Raw genomic sequence first — 18168 nt, forward strand, 5'->3', positions numbered from 1 at the left:
GGGGGGGTAGTGTGTCGAAAATATGGAAAAAACTCAAAGGGGTGAGTATGTCGAAAATATCGAAAAATACGTAAGGGGGGGTAGTGTGTCGAAAATGTTGAAAAAAAACAAAGGGGTTAGTATGTCGAAAATATCGAAAAATACGTAAGGGGGGGTAGTGTGTCGAAAATGTGGGAAAAAAACAAAGGGGTTAGTATGTCGAAAATATGGAAAAATACGTAAGGGGGGGTAGTGTGTCGAAAATGTGGAAAAAAAACAAAGGGGTTAGTATGTCGAAAATATCGAAAAATACGTAAGGGGGGTAGTGTGTCGAAAATGTGGAAAAAAAACAAAGGGGTGAGTATGTCGAAAATATCGAAAAATACGTAAGGGGGGGTAGTGTGTCGAAAATGTTGAAAAAAAACAAAGGGGTGAGTATGTCGAAAATATGGAAAAATACGTAAGGGGGGGTAGTGTGTCGAAAATGTGGAAAAAAAACAAAGGGGTTAGTATGTCGAAAATATCGAAAAATACGTAAGGGGGGGTAGTGTGTCGAAAATGTGGAAAAAAAACAAAGGGGTTAGTATGTCGAAAATATCGAAAAATACGTAAGGGGGGGTAGTGTGTCGAAAATACGGAAAAAAAACAAAGGGATTAGTATGTCGAAAATATCGAAAAATACGTAAGGGGGGGTAGTGTGTCGAAAATGTTGAAAAATACGTAAGGGGGGGTAGTGTGTCGAAAATGTGGAAAAACTCAAAGGGGTTAGTATGTCGAAAATATCGAAAAATACGTAAGGGGGGGTAGTGTGTCGAAAATGTGAAAAAAAAACAAAGGGGTTAGTATGTCGAAAATATCGAAAAATACGTAAGGGCGGGTAGTGTGTCGAAAATGTGGAAAAAAAACAAAGGGGTTAGTATGTCGAAAATATCGAAAAATACGTAAGGGGGGGTAGTGTGTCGAAAATGTGGAAAAAAAACAAAGGGGTTAGTATGTCGAAAATATCGAAAAATACGTAAGGGGGGGTAGTGTGTCGAAAATGTGGAAAAAAAACAAAGGGGTTAGTATGTCGAAAATATCGAAAAATACGTAAGGGGGGGTAGTGTGTCGAAAATGTGAAAAAAAAACAAAGGGGTTAGTATGTCGAAAATATCAAAAAATACGTAAGGGGGGGTAGTGTGTCGAAAATACGGAAAAAAAACAAAGGGGTTAGTATGTCGAAAATATCGAAAAATACGTAAGGGGGGGTATCGTGTCGAAAATACGGAAAAAAAACAAAGGGATTAGTATGTCGAAAATATCGAAAAATACGTAAGGGGGGGTAGTGTGTCGAAAATGTGGAAAAAACTCAAAGGGGTGAGTATGTCGAAAATATCGAAAAATACGTAAGGGGGGGTAGTGTGTCGAAAATGTTGAAAAAAACAAAGGGGTTAGTATGTCGAAAATATCGAAAAATACGTAAGGGGGGGTAGTGTGTCGAAAATGTGGGAAAAAAAACAAAGGGGTTAGTATGTCGAAAATATCGAAAAATACGTAAGGGGGGGTAGTGTGTCGAAAATGTGGAAAAAAAACAAAGGGGTTAGTATGTCGAAAATATGGAAAAATACGTAAGGGGGGGTAGTGTGTCGAAAATTTGGAAAAAAATCAAAGGGGTTAGTATGTCGAAAATATTGAAAAATACGTAAGGGGGGGTAGTGTGTCGAAAATGTGGAAAAAAAACAAAGGGGTTAGTATGTCGAAACTATCGAAAAATACGTAAGGGGGGGGTAGTGTGTCGAAAATGTGGAAAAAAAACAAAGGGGTTAGTATGTCGAAAATATGGAAAAATACGTAAGGGGGGGTAGTGTGTCGAAAATTTGGAAAAAAAACAAAGGGGTTAGTATGTCGAAAATATGGAAAAATACGTAAGTGGGGGTAGTGTGTCGAAAATGTGGGAAAAAAAACAAAGGGGTTAGTATGTCGAAAATATGGAAAAATACGTAAGGGGGGTAGTGTGTCGAAAATTTGGAAAAAAAACAAAGGGGTTAGTATGTCGAAAATATCGAAAAATACGTAAGGGGGGGTAGTGTGTCGAAAATGTGGAAAAAAAACAAAGGGGTTAGTATGTCGAAAATATGGAAAAATACGTAAGGGGGGGTAGTGTGTCGAAAATGTTGAAAAAAAACAAAGGGGTGAGTATGTCGAAAATATCGAAAAATACGTAAGGGGGGGTAGTGTGTCGAAAATGTGGAAAAAAAACAAAGGGGTTAGTATGTCGAAAATATCGAAAAATACGTAAGGGGGGGTAGTGTGTCGAAAATGTTGAAAAAAAACAAAGGGGTTAGTATGTCGAAAATATGGAAAAATACATAAGGGGGGGTAGTGTGTCGAAAATGTTGAAAAAAAACAAAGGGGTTAGTATGTCGAAAATATGGAAAAATACGTAAGGGGGGGTAGTGTGTCGAAAATACGGAAAAAAAACAAAGGGATTAGTATGTCGAAAATATCGAAAAATACGTAAGGGGGGGTAGTGTGTCGAAAATGTTGAAAAAAAACAAAGGGGTTAGTATGTCGAAAATATGGAAAAATACATAAGGGGGGGTAGTGTGTCGAAAATATGGAAAAATACGTAAGGGGGGGTAGTGTTTCGAAAATGTGGAAAAACTCAAAGGGGTTAGTATGTCGAAAATATGGATAAAAACGTAAGGGGGGGTAGTGTGTCGAAAATGTGAAAAAAAAAACAAAGGGGTTAGTATGTCGAAAATATCGAAAAATACGTAAGGGGGGGTAGTGTGTCGAAAATGTGGAAAAAAAACAAAGGGGTTAGTATGTCGAAAATATCGAAAAATACGTAAGGGGGGGTAGTGTGTCGAAAATGTGGAAAAAAAACAAAGGGGTTAGTATGTCGAAAATATCGAAAAATACGTAAGGGGGGGTAGTGTGTCGAAAATGTGGAAAAAAAACAAAGGGGTTAGTATGTCGAAAATATCGAAAAATACGTAAGGGGGGGTAGTGTGTCGAAAATGTTGAAAAAAAACAAAGGGGTTAGTATGTCGAAAATATGGAAAAATACATAAGGGGGCGTAGTGTGTCGAAAATATGGAAAAATACGTAAGGGGGGGTAGTGTGTCGAAAATGTGGAAAAACTCAAAGGGGTTAGTATGTCGAAAATATGGATAAAAACGTAAGGGGGGGTAGTGTGTCGAAAATGTGAAAAAAAAACAAAGGGGTTAGTATGTCGAAAATATCGAAAAATACGTAAGGGGGGGTAGTGTGTCGAAAATGTGGAAAAAAAACAAAGGGGTTAGTATGTCGAAAATATCGAAAAATACGTAAGGGGGGGTAGTGTGTCGAAAATGTGGAAAAAAAACAAAGGGGTTAGTATGTCGAAAATATCGAAAAATACGTAAGGGGGGGTAGTGTGTCAAAAATGTGGAAAAAAAACAAAGGGGTTAGTATGTCGAAAATATCGAAAAATACGTAAGGGGGGGTAGTGAGTCGAAAATGTGAAAAAAAAACAAAGGGGTTAGTATGTCGAAAATATCGAAAAATACGTAAGGGGGGGTAGTGTGTCGAAAATGTGGAAAAAACTCAAAGGGGTGAGTATGTCGAAAATATCGAAAAATACGTAAGGGGGGGTAGTGTGTCGAAAATGTTGAAAAAAACAAAGGGGTTAGTATGTCGAAAATATCGAAAAATACGTAAGGGGGGGTAGTGTGTCGAAAATGTGGGAAAAAAAACAAAGGGGTTAGTATGTCGAAAATATCGAAAAATACGTAAGGGGGGGGTAGGGTGTCGAAAATGTTGAAGAAAAACAAAGGGGTTAGTATGTCAAAAATATCGAAAAATACGTAAGGGGGGGTAGTGTGTCGAAAATGTTGAAAAAAAACAAAGGGGTTAGTATGTCGAAAATATCGAAAAATACGTAAGGGGGGGTAGTGAGTCGAAAATGTGAAAAAAAAACAAAGGGGTTAGTATGTCGAAAATATCGAAAAATACGTAAGGGGGGGTAGTGTGTCGAAAATGTGGAAAAAAACAAAGGGGTTAGTATGTCGAAAATATCGAAAAATACGTAAGGGGGGGTAGTGTGTCGAAAATGTTGAAAAAAAACAAAGGGGTGAGTATGTCGAAAATATCGAAAAATACGTAAGGGGGGGTAGTGTGTCGAAAATGTGGAAAAAAAACAAAGGGGTTAGTATGTCGAAAATATCGAAAAATACGTAAGGGGGGGTAGTGTGTCGAAAATACGGAAAAAAAACAAAGGGATTAGTATGTCGAAAATATCGAAAAATACGTAAGGGGGGGTAGTGTGTCGAAAATGTTGAAAAAAAACAAAGGGGTTAGTATGTCGAAAATATGGAAAAATACATAAGGGGGGGTAGTGTGTCGAAAATATGGAAAAATACGTAAGGGGGGGTAGTGTGTCGAAAATGTGGAAAAACTCAAAGGGGTGAGTATGTCGAAAATATGGAAAAATACGTAAGGGGGGGTAGTGTGTCGAAAATGTTGAAAAAAAACAAAGGGGTGAGTATGTCGAAAATATCGAAAAATACGTAAGGGGGGGTAGTGTGTCGAAAATGTTGAAAAAAAACAAAGGGGTTAGTATGTCGAAAATATCGAAAAATACGTAAAGGGGGGTAGTGTGTCGAAAATGTGGGAAAAAAAACAAAGGGGTTAGTATGTCGAAAATATCGAAAAATACGTAAGGGGGGGTAGTGTGTCGAAAATGTGAAAAAAAAACAAAGGGGTTAGTATGTCGAAAATATCGAAAAATACGTAAGGGGGGGTAGTGTGTCGAAAATGTGGAAATAAAACAAAGGGGTTAGTATGTCGAAAATATCGAAAAATACGTAAGGGGGGTAGGGTGTCGAAAATGTTGAAGAAAAACAAAGGGGTTAGTATGTCAAAAATATCGAAAAATACGTAAGGGGGGGTAGTGTGTCGAAAATGTGAAAAAAAAACAAAGGGGTTAGTATGTCGAAAATATCGAAAAATACGTAAAGGGGGGTAGTGTGTCGAAAATGTGAAAAAAAAACAAAGGGGTTAGTATGTCGAAAATATCGAAAAATACGTAAGGGGGGGTAGTGTGTCGAAAATGTGGAAAAAAAACAAAGGGTTTAGTATGTCGAAAATATCGAAAAATACGTAAGGGGGGGTAGTGTGTCGAAAATGTGGAAAAAAAACAAAGGGGTTAGTATGTCGAAAATATGGAAAAATACGTAAGGGGGGGTAGTGTGTCGAAAATATGGAAAAAAACTCAAAGGGGTCAGTATGTCGAAAATATCGAAAAATACGTAAGGGGGGGTAGTGTGTCGAAAATGTTGAAAAAAACAAAGGGGTTAGAATGTCGAAAATATGGAAAAATACGTAAGGGGGGGTAGTGTGTCGAAAATGTGGGAAAAAAAACAGAGGGGTTAGTATGTCGAAAATATGGAAAAATACATAAGGGGGGGTAGTATGTCGAAAATATGGAAAAAAAACAAAGGGGTTAGTATGTCGAAAATATCGAAAAATACGTAAGGGGGGGTAGTGTGTCGAAAATGTTGAAAAAAAACAAAGGGGTTAGTATGTCGAAAATATCGAAAAATACGTAAGGGGGGGTAGTGTGTCGAAAATGTGGAAAAAAAACAAAGGGGTTAGTATGTCGAAAATATGGAAAAATACGTAAGGGGGGGTAGTGTGTCGAAAATATGGAAAAATACGTAAGGGGGGGTAGTGTGTCGAAAATGTGGAAAAACTCAAAGGGGTTAGTATGTCGAAAATATGGATAAAAACGTAAGGGGGGGTAGTGTGTCGAAAATGTTGAAAAAAAACAAAGGGGTTAGTCTGTCGAAAATATGGAAAAATACGTAAGGGGGGGTAGTGTGTCGAAAATGTTGAAAAAAAACAAAGGGGTGAGTATGTCGAAAATATGGAAAAATACGTAAGGGGGGGTAGTGTGTCGAAAATATGGAAAAAAAACAAAGGGGTGAGTATGTCAAAAATATGGAAAAATACGTAAGGGGGGGTAGTGTGTCGAAAATGTTGAAAAAAACAAAGGGGTTAGTATGTCGAAAATATGGAAAAATACGTAAAGGGGGGTAGTGTGTCGAAAATGTGGGAAAAAAAACAAAAGGGTTAGTATGTCGAAAATATGGAAAAAAAACAAAGGGGTTAGTATGTCGAAAATATCGAAAAATACGTAAGGGGGGGTAGTGTGTCGAAAATGTTGAAAAAAAACAAAGGGGTTAGTATGTCGAAAATATCGAAAAATACGTAAGGGGGGGTAGTGTGTCGAAAATATGGAAAAAAAACAAAGGGGTTAGTATGTCGAAAATATCGAAAAATACGTGAGGGGGGGTAGTGTGTCGAAAATGTTGAAAAAAAACAAAGGGGTTAGTATGTCGAAAATATGGAAAAATACGTAAGGGGGGGTAGTGTGTCGAAAATATGGAAAAATACATAAGGGGGGGTAGTGTGTCGAAAATATGGAAAAATACGTAAGGGGGTGTAGTGTGTCGAAAATGTGGAAAAAAAACAAAGGGGTTAGTATGTCGAAAATATCGAAAAATACGTAAGGGGGGGTAGTGTGTCGAAAATATGGAAAAAAAACCAAAAGGATTAGTATGTCGAAAATATCGAAAAATACGTAAGGGGGGGTAGTGTGTCGAAAATGTTGAAAAAAAACAAAGGGGTTAGTATGTCGAAAATATGGAAAAATACATAAGGGGGGGTAGTGTGTCGAAAATGTGGGCAAAATACGTAAGGGGGGTAGTGTGTCGAAAATGTGGAAAAATACGTAAGGGGGGTAGTGTGTCGAAAATGTGGAAAAAAAACAAAGGGGTTAGTATGTCGAAAATATCGAAAAATACGTAAGGGGGGGTAGTGTGTCGAAAATATGGAAAAAAAAACAAAGGGATTAGTATGTCGAAAATATCGAAAAATGCGTAAGGGGGGGTAGTGTGTCGAAAATGTTGAAAAAAAACAAAGGGGTTAGTATGTCGAAAATATGGAAAAATACATAAGGGGGGGTTGTGTGTCGAAAATGTTGAAAAAACTCAAAGGGGTGAGTATGTCGAAAATATGGAAAAAAACGTAAGGGGGGGTAGTGTGTCGAAAATGTTGAAAAAAAACAAAGGGGTTAGTATGTCGAAAATATCGAAAAATACGTAAGGGGGGGTAGTGTGTCGAAAATGTTGAAAAAAAACAAAGGGGTGAGTATGTCGAAAATATCGAAAAATAGTGTGTCGAAAATGTGGAAAAAAAACAAAGGGGTTAGTATGTCGAAAATATGGAAAAATACATAAGGGGGGAAAGTGTGTCGAAAATGTTGAAAAAAAACAAAAGGGTTAGTATGTCGAAAATATGGAAAAATACATAAGGGGGGAAAGTGTGTCGAAAATGTGGGAAAAAACAAAGGGGTGAGTATGTCGAAAATATCGAAAAATAGTGTGTCGAAAATGTGGAAAAAAAACAAAGGGGTTAGTATGTCGAAAATATCGAAAAATACGTAAGGGGGGGTAGTGTGTCGAAAATGTTGAAAAATAACAAAGGGGTTAGTATGTCGAAAATATGGAAAAATACGTAAGGGGGGGTAGTGTGTCGAAAATGTTGAAAAAAAACAAAGGGGTTAGTATGTCGAAAATATGGAAAAATACGTAAGGGGGGGTAGTGTGTCGAAAATGTGGAAAAAAAACAAAGGGGTTAGTATGTCGAAAATATCGAAAAATACGTAAGGGGGGGTTTAGTGTCGAAAATGTGGAAAAAAAACAAAGGGGTTAGTATGTCGAAAATATGGAAAAATACGTAAGGGGGGGTAGTGTGTCGAAAATGTTGAAAAAAAACAAAGGGGTTAGTATGTCGAAAATATGGAAAAATACGTAAGGGGGGGGTAGTGTGTCGAAAATATGGAAAAATACGTAAGGGGGGGTAGTGTGTCGAAAATGTGGAAAAATTCAAATGGGTTAGTATGTCGAAAATATCGAAAAATACGTAAGGGGGGGTAGTGTGTCGAAAATGTTAAAAAAAAAAAAAAGGGGTTAGTATGTCGAAAATATGGAAAAATACATAAAGGGGGGTAGTGTGTCGAAAATATGGAAAAATACGTAAGGGGGGGTAGTGTGTCGAAAATGTGGAAAAATTCAAATGGGTTAGTAGGTCGAAAATATGGATAAAAACGTAAGGGGGGGGTAGTGTGTCGAAAATGTTGAAAAAAAACAAAGGGGTTAGTATGTAGAAAATATCGAAAAATACGTAAGGGGGGGGTAGTGTGTCGAAAATGTGGGAAAAAAAACAAAGGGGTTAGTATGTCGAAAATATGGAAAAATACGTAAGGGGGGGTAGTGTGTCGAAAATGTGGAAAAAAAACAAAGGGGTTAGTATGTCGAAAATATCGAAAAATACGTAAGGGGGGGTAGTGTTTCGAAAATGTTGAAAAAAAACAAAGGGGTTAGTATGTCGAAAATATGGAAAAATACGTAAGGGGGGGTAGTGTGTCGAAAATGTGGAAAAAAAACAAAGAGGTTAGTATGTCGAAAATATCGAAAAATACGTAAGGGGGGGTAGTGTGTCGAAAATTTTGAAAAAAAACAAAGGGGTTAGTATGTCGAAAATATGGAAAAATACGTAAGGGGGGGTAGTGTGTCGAAAATGTGGAAAAAAAACAAAGGGGTTAGTATGTCGAAAATATCGAAAAATACGTAAGGGGGGGTAGTGTGTCGAAAATGTTGAAAAAAAACAAAGGGGTTAGTATGTCGAAAATATCGAAAAATACGTAAGGGGGGGTAGTGTGTCGAAAATGTGGAAAAAAAACAAAGGGGTTAGTATGTCGAAAATATGGAAAAATACGTAAGGGGGGGTAGTGTGTCGAAAATGTGGGAAAAAAAACAAAGGGGTTAGTATGTCGAAAATATCGAAAAATACGTAAGGGGGGGTAGTGTGTCGAAAATGTGAAAAAAAAACAAAGGGGTTAGTATGTCGAAAATATCGAAAAATACGTAAGGGGGGGTAGTGTGTCGAAAATGTGGAAAAAAAACAAAGGGGTTAGTATGTCGAAAATATGGAAAAATACGTAAGGGGGGGTAGTGTGTCGAAAATGTTGAAAAAAAACAAAGGGGTTAGTATGTCGAAAATATGGAAAAATACGTAAGTGGGGGTAGTGTGTCGAAAATGTTGAAAAAAAACAAAGGGGTGAGTATGTCGAAAATATGGAAAAATACGTAAGGGGGGGTAGTGTGTCGAAAATATGGAAAAATACGTAAGGGGGGGTAGTGTGTCGAAAATGTGGAAAAATACATAAGGGTGGGGTAGTGTGTCGAAAATATGGAAAAATACGTAAGGGGGGGTAGTGTGTCGAAAATGTGGAAAAAACTCAAAGGGGTGAGTATGTCGAAAATATGGAAAAATACGTAAGGGGGGGTAGTGTGTCGAAAATGTTGGAAAAAAAAACAAAGGGGTTAGTATGTCGAAAATATCGAAAAATACGAAAGGGGGGGTAGTGTGTCGAAAATATCGGAAGATACGTAAGGGGGGGTAGTGTGTCGAAAATATGGAAAAATACATAAGGGGGGGTAGTGTGTCGAAAATATGGAAAAATACGTAAGGGGGGGTAGTGTGTCGAAAATGTTGGAAAAAAAACGAAGGGGTTAGTATGTCGAAAATATGGAAAAATACGTAAGGTGGGGTAGTGTGTCGAAAATGTTGAAAAAAAACAAAGGGGTTAGTATGTCGAAAATATCAAAAAATACGTAAGGGGGGGTAGTGTGTCGAAAATGTTGAAAAAAAACAAAGGGGTTAGTATGTCGAAAATATGGAAAAATACATAAGGGGGGGTAGTGTGTCGAAAATATGGAAAAATACGTAAGGGGGTGTAGTGTGTCGAAAATGTGGAAAAAAAACAAAGGGGTTAGTATGTCGAAAATATCGAAAAATACGTAAGGGGGGGTAGTGTGTCGAAAATGTGGAAAAAAAACAAAGGGGTTAGTATGTCGAAAATATGGAAAAATACGTAAGGGGGGGTAGTGTGTCGAAAATTTGGAAAAAAAACAAAGGGGTTAGTATGTCGAAAATATTGAAAAATACGTAAGGGGGGGTAGTGTGTCAAAAATTTGGAAAAAAAACAAAGGGGTTAGTATGTCGAAAATATGGAAAAATACGTAAGTGGGGGTAGTGTGTCGAAAATGTGGGAAAAAAAACAAAGGGGTTAGTATGTCGAAAATATCGAAAAATACGTAACGGGGGGTAGTGTGTCGAAAATGTGAAAAAAAAACAAAGGGGTTAGTATGTCGAAAATATGGAAAAATACGTAAGGGGGGGTAGTGTGTCGAAAATGTTGAAAAAAAACAAAGGGGTTAGTATGTCGAAAATATGGAAAAATACGTAAGGGGGGGTAGTGTGTCGAAAATATCGGAAAATACGTAAGGGGGGGTAGTGTGTCGAAAATATGGAAAAATACATAAGGGGGGGGTAGTGTGTCGAAAATATGGACAAATACGTAAGGGGGGGTAGTGTGTCGAAAATGTGGAAAAAACTCAAAGGGGTGAGTATGTCGAAAATATGGAAAAATACGTAAGGGGGGGTAGTGTGTCGAAAATGTTGGAAAAAAAACAAAGGGGTTAGTATGTCGAAAATATGGAAAAATACGTAAGGGGGGGTAGTGTGTCGAAAATATGGAAAAATACATAAGGGGGGGTAGTGTGTCGAAAATATGGAAAAATACGTAAGGGGGTGTAGTGTGTCGAAAATGTGGAAAAAAAACAAAGGGGTTAGTATGTCGAAAATATGGAAAAATACGTAAGGGGGGGTAGTGTGTCGAAAATGTTGAAAAAAAACAAAGGGGTGAGTATGTCGAAAATATCGAAAAATACGTAAGGGGGGGTAGTGTGTCGAAAATATGGAAAAAACTCAAAGGGGTGAGTATGTCGAAAATATCGAAAAATACGTAAGGGGGGGTAGTGTGTCGAAAATGTTGAAAAAAAACAAAGGGGTTAGTATGTCGAAAATATTGAAAAATACGTAAGGGGGGGTAGTTTGTCGAAAATGTGGAAAAAAAACAAAGGGGTTAGTATGTCGAAAATATGGAAAAATACGTAAGGGGGGGTAGTGTGTCAAAAATTTGGAAAAAAAACAAAGGGGTTAGTATGTCGAAAATATGGAAAAATACGTAAGTGGGGGTAGTGTGTCGAAAATGTGGGAAAAAAAACAAAGGGGTTAGTATGTCGAAAATATCGAAAAATACGTAACGGGGGGTAGTGTGTCGAAAATGTGAAAAAAAAACAAAGGGGTTAGTATGTCGAAAATATGGAAAAATACGTAAGGGGGGGTAGTGTGTCGAAAATGTTGAAAAAAAACAAAGGGGTTAGTATGTCGAAAATATGGAAAAATACGTAAGGGGGGGTAGTGTGTCGAAAATATCGGAAAATACGTAAGGGGGGGTAGTGTGTCGAAAATATGGAAAAATACATAAGGGGGGGGTAGTGTGTCGAAAATATGGACAAATACGTAAGGGGGGGTAGTGTGTCGAAAATGTGGAAAAAACTCAAAGGGGTGAGTATGTCGAAAATATGGAAAAATACGTAAGGGGGGGTAGTGTGTCGAAAATGTTGGAAAAAAAACAAAGGGGTTAGTATGTCGAAAATATGGAAAAATACGTAAGGGGGGGTAGTGTGTCGAAAATATGGAAAAATACATAAGGGGGGGTAGTGTGTCGAAAATATGGAAAAATACGTAAGGGGGTGTAGTGTGTCGAAAATGTGGAAAAAAAACAAAGGGGTTAGTATGTCGAAAATATGGAAAAATACGTAAGGGGGGTAGTGTGTCGAAAATGTTGAAAAAAAACAAAGGGGTGAGTATGTCGAAAATATCGAAAAATACGTAAGGGGGGGTAGTGTGTCGAAAATATGGAAAAAACTCAAAGGGGTGAGTATGTCGAAAATATCGAAAAATACGTAAGGGGGGGTAGTGTGTCGAAAATGTTGAAAAAAAACAAAGGGGTTAGTATGTCGAAAATATGGAAAAATACGTAAGGGGGGGTAGTGTGTCGAAAATGTGGAAAAAAAACAAAGGGGTTAGTATGTCGAAAATATCGAAAAATACGTAAGGGGGGGTAGTGTGTCGAAAATGTGGGAAAAAAAACAAAGGGGTTAGTATGTCGAAAATATGGAAAAATACGTAAGGGGGGGTAGTGTGTCGAAAATGTGGGAAAAAAACAAAGGGGTTAGTTAGTATGTCGAAAATATGGAAAAATACGTAAGGGGGGGTAGTGTGTCGAAAATGTGGGAAAAAAACAAAGGGGTTAGTTAGTATGTCGAAAATATCGAAAAATACGTAAGGGGGGGTAGTGTGTCGAAAATGTGGAAAAAAAACAAAGGGGTTAGTATGTCGAAAATATCGAAAAATACGTAAGGGGGGGTAGTGTGTCGAAAATGTGGGAAAAAAAACAAAGGGGTTAGTATGTCGAAAATATGGAAAAATACGTAAGGGGGGGTAGTGTGTCGAAAATGTGGGAAAAAAACAAAGGGGTTAGTTAGTATGTCGAAAATATGGAAAAATACGTAAGGGGGGGTAGTGTGTCGAAAATGTGGGAAAAAAACAAAGGGGTTAGTTAGTATGTCGAAAATATCGAAAAATACGTAAGGGGGGGTAGTGTGTCGAAAATGTGGAAAAAAAACAAAGGGGTTAGTATGTCGAAAATATCGAAAAATACGTAAGGGGGGGTAGTGTGTCGAAAATTTGGAAAAAAAACAAAGGGGTTAGTATGTCGAAAATATTGAAAAATACGTAAGGGGGGGTAGTTTGTCGAAAATGTGGAAAAAAAACAAAGGGGTTAGTATGTCGAAAATATGGAAAAATACGTAAGGGGGGGTAGTGTGTCGAAAATTTGGAAAAAAAACAAAGGGGTTAGTATGTCGAAAATATGGAAAAATACGTAAGTGGGGGTAGTGTGTCGAAAATGTGGGAAAAAAAACAAAGGGGTTAGTATGTCGAAAATATCGAAAAATACGTAAGGGGGGGTAGTGTGTCGAAAATGTGAAAAAAAAACAAAGGGGTTAGTATGTCGAAAATATCGAAAAATACGTAAGGGGGGGTAGTGTGTCGAAAATGTGGAAAAAAAACAAAGGGGTTAGTATGTCGAAAATATGGAAAAATACGTAAGGGGGGGTAGTGTGTCGAAAATGTGGAAAAAAAACAAAGGGGTTAGTATGTCGAAAATATGGAAAAATACGTAAGGGGGGGTAGTGTGTCGAAAATGTTGAAAAAAAACAAAGGGGTGAGTATGTCGAAAATATCGAAAAATACGTAAGGGGGGGTAGTGTGTCGAAAATATGGAAAAAACTCAAAGGGGTGAGTATGTCGAAAATATCGAAAAATACGTAAGGGGGGGTAGTGTGTCGAAAATGTTGAAAAAAAACAAAGGGGTTAGTATGTCGAAAATATGGAAAAATACGTAAGGGGGGGTAGTGTGTCGAAAATGTGGAAAAAAAACAAAGGGGTTAGTATGTCGAAAATATCGCAAAATACGTAAGGGGGGGTAGTGTGTCGAAAATGTGGGAAAAAAACAAAGGGGTTAGTTAGTATGTCGAAAATATCGAAAAATACGTAAGGGGGGGTAGTGTGTCGAAAATGTTGAAAAAAAACAAAGGGGTTAGTATGTCGAAAATATGGAAAAATACGTAAGGGGGGGTAGTGTGTCGAAAATGTGGAAAAAAAACAAAGGGGTTAGTATGTCGAAAATATCGAAAAATACGTAAGGGGGGGTAGTGTGTCGAAAATGTGGGAAAAAAACAAAGGGGTTAGTTAGTATGTCGAAAATATCGAAAAATACGTAAGGGGGGGGTAGTGTGTCGAAAATGTGGAAAAAAAACAAAGGGGTTAGTATGTCGAAAGTATCGAAAAATACGTAAGGGGGGTAGTGTGTCGAAAATTTGGAAAAAAACAAAGGGGTTAGTATGTCGAAAATATCGAAAAATACGTAAGGGGGGGTAGTGTGTCGAAAATGTGGGAAAAAAACAAAGGGGTTAGTTAGTATGTCGAAAATATCGAAAAATACGTAAGGGGGGGTAGTGTGTCGAAAATGTGGAAAAAAAACAAAGGGGTTAGTATGTCGAAAATATCGAAAAATACGTAAGGGGGGGTAGTGTGTCGAAAATACGGAAAAAAAACAAAGGGATTAGTATGTCGAAAATATCGAAAAATACGTAAGGGGGGGTAGTGTGTCGAAAATGTTGAAAAAAAACAAAGGGGTTAGTATGTCGAAAATATGGAAAAATACATAAGGGGGGGTAGTGTGTCGAAAATATGGAAAAATACGTAAGGGGGGGTAGTGTGTCGAAAATGTGGAAAAACTCAAAGGGGTTAGTATGTCGAAAATATGGAAAAATACGTAAGGGGGGGTAGTGTGTCGAAAATGTGGAAAAAAAACAAAGGGGTTAGTATGTCGAAAATATCGAAAAATACGTAAGGGGGGGTAGTGTGTCGAAAATGTGGGAAAAAAACAAAGGGGTTAGTTAGTATGTCGAAAATATCGAAAAATACGTAAGGGGGGGTAGTGTGTCGAAAATGTGGAAAAAAAACAAAGGGGTTAGTATGTCGAAAATATCGAAAAATACGTAAGGGGGGGTAGTGTGTCGAAAATGTTGAAAAAAAACAAAGGGGTTAGTATGTCGAAAATATGGAAAAAAACAAAGGGGTTAGTATGTCGAAAATATCGAAAAATACGTAAGGGGGGGTAGTGTGTCGAAAATACGGAAAAAAAACAAAGGGATTAGTATGTCGAAAATATCGAAAAATACGTAAGGGGGGGTAGTGTGTCGAAAATGTTGAAAAAAAACAAAGGGGTTAGTATGTCGAAAATATGGAAAAATACATAAGGGGGGGTAGTGTGTCGAAAATATGGAAAAATACGTAAGGGGGGGTAGTGTGTCGAAAATGTGGAAAAACTCAAAGGGGTTAGTATGTCAAAAATATGGAAAAATACGTAAGGGGGGGTAGTGTGTCGAAAATGTGGAAAAAAAACAAAGGGGTTAGTATGTCGAAAATATTGAAAAATACGTAAGGGGGGGTAGTTTGTCGAAAATGTGGAAAAAAAACAAAGGGGTTAGTATGTCGAAAATATGGAAAAATACGTAAGGGGGGGTAGTGTGTCGAAAATTTGGAAAAAAAACAAAGGGGTTAGTATGTCGAAAATATGGAAAAATACGTAAGTGGGGGTAGTGTGTCGAAAATGTGGGAAAAAAAACAAAGGGGTTAGTATGTCGAAAATATCGAAAAATACGTAAGGGGGGGTAGTGTGTCGAAAATGTGAAAAAAAAACAAAGGGGTTAGTATGTCGAAAATATCGAAAAATACGTAAGGGGGGGTAGTGTGTCGAAAATGTGGAAAAAAAACAAAGGGGTTAGTATGTCGAAAATATGGAAAAATACGTAAGGGGGGGTAGTGTGTCGAAAATGTGGAAAAAAAACAAAGGGGTTAGTATGTCGAAAATATGGAAAAATACGTAAGGGGGGGTAGTGTGTCGAAAATGTTGAAAAAAAACAAAGGGGTGAGTATGTCGAAAATATCGAAAAATACGTAAGGGGGGGTAGTGTGTCGAAAATATGGAAAAAACTCAAAGGGGTGAGTATGTCGAAAATATCGAAAAATACGTAAGGGGGGGTAGTGTGTCGAAAATGTTGAAAAAAAACAAAGGGGTTAGTATGTCGAAAATATGGAAAAATACGTAAGGGGGGGGTAGTGTGTCGAAAATGTGGAAAAAAAACAAAGGGGTTAGTATGTCGAAAATATCGCAAAATACGTAAGGGGGGGTAGTGTGTCGAAAATGTGGGAAAAAAACAAAGGGGTTAGTTAGTATGTCGAAAATATCGAAAAATACGTAAGGGGGGGTAGTGTGTCGAAAATGTTGAAAAAAAACAAAGGGGTTAGTATGTCGAAAATATGGAAAAATACGTAAGGGGGGGTAGTGTGTCGAAAATGTGGAAAAAAAACAAAGGGGTTAGTATGTCGAAAATATCGAAAAATACGTAAGGGGGGGTAGTGTGTCGAAAATGTGGGAAAAAAACAAAGGGGTTAGTTAGTATGTCGAAAATATCGAAAAATACGTAAGGGGGGGTAGTGTGTCGAAAATGTGGAAAAAAAACAAAGGGGTTAGTATGTCGAAAGTATCGAAAAATACGTAAGGGGGGTAGTGTGTCGAAAATGTGGAAAAAAACAAAGGGGTTAGTATGTCGAAAATATCGAAAAATACGTAAGGGGGGGTAGTGTGTCGAAAATGTTGAAAAAAAACAAAGGGGTTAGTATGTCGAAAATATGGAAAAATACATAAGGGGGGGTAGTGTGTCGAAAATATGGAAAAATACGTAAGGGGGGGTAGTGTGTCGAAAATGTGGAAAAACTCAAAGGGGTTAGTATGTCGAAAATATGGAAAAATACGTAAGGGGGGGTAGTGTGTCGAAAATGTGGAAAAAAAACAAAGGGGTTAGTATGTCGAAAATATCGAAAAATACGTAAGGGGGGGTAGTGTGTCGAAAATGTGGGAAAAAAACAAAGGGGTTAGTTAGTATGTCGAAAATATCGAAAAATACGTAAGGGGGGGTAGTGTGTCGAAAATGTTGAAAAAAAACAAAGGGGTTAGTATGTCGAAAATATGGAAAAATACGTAAGGGGGGGTAGTGTGTCGAAAATGTGGGAAAAAAACAAAGGGGTTAGTTAGTATGTCGAAAATATCGAAAAATACGTAAGGGGGGGTAGTGTGTCGAAAATGTGGGAAAAAAACAAAGGGGTTAGTTAGTATGTCGAAAATATCGAAAAATACGTAAGGGGGGGTAGTGTGTCGAAAATGTGGAAAAAAAACAAAGGGGTTAGTATGTCGAAAATATCGAAAAATACGTAAGGGGGGGTAGTGTGTCGAAAATGTGGGAAAAAAACAAAGGGGTTAGTTAGTATGTCGAAAATATCGAAAAATACGTAAGGGGGGGTAGTGTGTCGAAAATGTGGAAAAAAAACAAAGGGGTTAGTATGTCGAAAGTATCGAAAAATACGTAAGGGGGGTAGTGTGTCGAAAATGTGGAAAAAAACAAAGGGGTTAGTTAGTATGTCGAAAATATCGAAAAATACGTAAGGGGGGGTAGTGTGTCGAAAATGTGGAAAAAAAAACAAAGGGGTTAGTATGTCGAAAATATCGAAAAATACGTAAGGGGGGGTAGTGTGTCGAAAATACGGAAAAAAAACAAAGGGATTAGTATGTCGAAAATATCGAAAAATACGTAAGGGGGGGTAGTGTGTCGAAAATGTTGAAAAAAAACAAAGGGGTTAGTATGTCGAAAATATGGAAAAATACATAAGGGGGGGTAGTGTGTCGAAAATATGGAAAAATACGTAAGGGGGGGTAGTGTGTCGAAAATGTGGAAAAACTCAAAGGGGTTAGTATGTCGAAAATATCGAAAAATACGTAAGGGGGGGGTAGTGTGTCGAAAATGTGGGAAAAAAACAAAGGGGTTAGTTAGTATGTCGAAAATATCGAAAAATACGTAAGGGGGGGTAGTGTGTCGAAAATGTGGGAAAAAAAACAAAGGGGTTAGTATGTCGAAAGTATCGAAAAATACGTAAGGGGGGTAGTGTGTCGAAAATGTGGAAAAAAACAAAGGGGTTAGTATGTCGAAAATATCGAAAAATACGTAAGGGGGGGTAGTGTGTCGAAAATGTGGGAAAAAAACAAAGGGGTTAGTTAGTATGTCGAAAATATCGAAAAATACGTAAGGGGGGGTAGTGTGTCGAAAATGTGGAAAAAAAACAAAGGGGTTAGTATGTCGAAAATATCGAAAAATACGTAAGGGGGGGTAGTGTGTCGAAAATACGGAAAAAAAACAAAGGGATTAGTATGTCGAAAATATCGAAAAATACGTAAGGGGGGGTAGTGTGTCGAAAATGTTGAAAAAAAACAAAGGGGTTAGTATGTCGAAAATATGGAAAAATACATAAGGGGGGGTAGTGTGTCGAAAATATGGAAAAATACGTAAGGGGGGGTAGTGTGTCGAAAATGTGGAAAAACTCAAAGGGGTTAGTATGTCGAAAATATGGAAAAATACGTAAGGGGGGGTAGTGTGTCGAAAATGTGGAAAAAAAACAAAGGGGTTAGTATGTCGAAAATATCGAAAAATACGTAAGGGGGGGTAGTGTGTCGAAAATGTGGGAAAAAAACAAAGGGGTTAGTTAGTATGTCGAAAATATCGAAAAATA

Source organism: Urocampus carinirostris, chromosome 13 (assembly GCF_059441175.1).
Source record: "Urocampus carinirostris isolate Australia breed hairy pipefish chromosome 13, RoL_Ucar_1.0, whole genome shotgun sequence".
NCBI lineage: Eukaryota > Metazoa > Chordata > Actinopteri > Syngnathiformes > Syngnathidae > Urocampus > Urocampus carinirostris.